The following is a 1,528-nucleotide window of genomic DNA, read 5'->3' as shown; positions in this document are numbered from 1 at the left end:
ATTGGAAAATGTGAGTATGTTTAAGTACTTGGGTAGTGTGATGAGTAAGGATGGAGGTTTGGAGGGTAAAGTGCTTGAAATGGTACAGCAGGGAAGAAAGGTTGCTGGTTCTTTGAAAGCAGTGATAAGAAACAGGGAAGTGAGCATGGAAGTGAAAAAGTTACTACATGACAGTATTGTGATACCAACTCTAACGTACGGAAGTGAAGCTTGGACATTGTTGGAAGGACACAAGTCAAGAGTGAGAGCAGTGGAAATGAGTTTTTTAACCCGCCCCGTCCCGTCGACGTATGGGTACGTTGCAACATTTTGCATTTGCCAGTCCCGGCGACGTACCAGTACGTCGTGCAATTGCAAGGTCCCTAATTTGCACAATTTTCAATTTTCGCGCGTGATTTTTCGTATGTATACACGGGACACCTTCCTCTATTCCTCTACAAGATGCCAAGCAGGGACAATGCCGTACACCACATAACCTCCCTCCTCCCCCCCTCATGCCATTGTCTTGGCAATTCACTTGTTACCAGTGACTTGGCTAGTAAAGATATTCAGGGCCAGAGTGATTCCCCAATCGATGACAATGTGGGGGACATTTTTTACATTTCATTAGAAGAAACAGCCAGAAATAATGATCAGGTAATGTGGCAAAAAAAGGTCAGGTATGGTGATTAGTTAGTGAGTGAAACAATGCTTATAATGCCTTTATAACTGCTTGAAAACCAATATACTCTAATCCTACATACACATTCGTACCAAGTTTAAAAATAAATACCGTTTATGAGTGGATAAAATAGTTACCCTCCCATAGAACTCGTTTTCTTTGGTGCCAGCATGTTAGAAAACCCAGTCAGGTAAGGAGGAACTCCTACCTGGATTGGGTATTTTAAACCTCAGGTGAGCGATTTCTCTATGAATTTTCGATGTTTCTCACCAAAAGCGAAGGTTTTAGCCAAAATTTTTTTTTTCAAAAATACCTCGGGACTGGGGGATGTCGGAGGTGCGCAAAACCTCAGGACGTCACGGGTTAAGAGGAGCCTGTGGAGTCACGTGGAGAGACAGGTTGACAAATGAGGATATAAAGGAGCATTGTGGTGTTGATGTGGATGTGATAGGATGCGTTATGAGGAACACACTGAGGTGGTTTGGCCATGTGGAGAGGAGGGAGGGTGAAAGACTGACGAAGAGAGTGTATGTGAGTGAGGAGGAGGGGGGAAGAGGGAGGGGGAGGCCGAGGATGAGATGGATGGGGTGGAGAGGTATATGAGAGAGGGGGGTCTGAGTTGGGAGCAGGGCAGTGAAATGGCGGGGGACAGGGCGACTTGGAGGCGATTTGTCTGTGGCCACCCCAAACGGGATTGAGGCGCTCATATATATATATATATATATATATATATATATATATATATATATATATATATATATATATATATATATATATATATATATATATATATATATATATATATATATATATATATATATATATATATATATATATATATATATATATATATGTATATATATATAT

The sequence above is a fragment of the Coenobita brevimanus genome, chromosome 46, assembly GCF_032717465.1.
Source record: "Coenobita brevimanus isolate Jiangsu-jjx chromosome 46, ASM3271746v2, whole genome shotgun sequence".
In the NCBI taxonomy this organism is placed as follows: domain Eukaryota; kingdom Metazoa; phylum Arthropoda; class Malacostraca; order Decapoda; family Coenobitidae; genus Coenobita; species Coenobita brevimanus.
Note: the sequence above shows the minus strand (reverse complement) of the source record.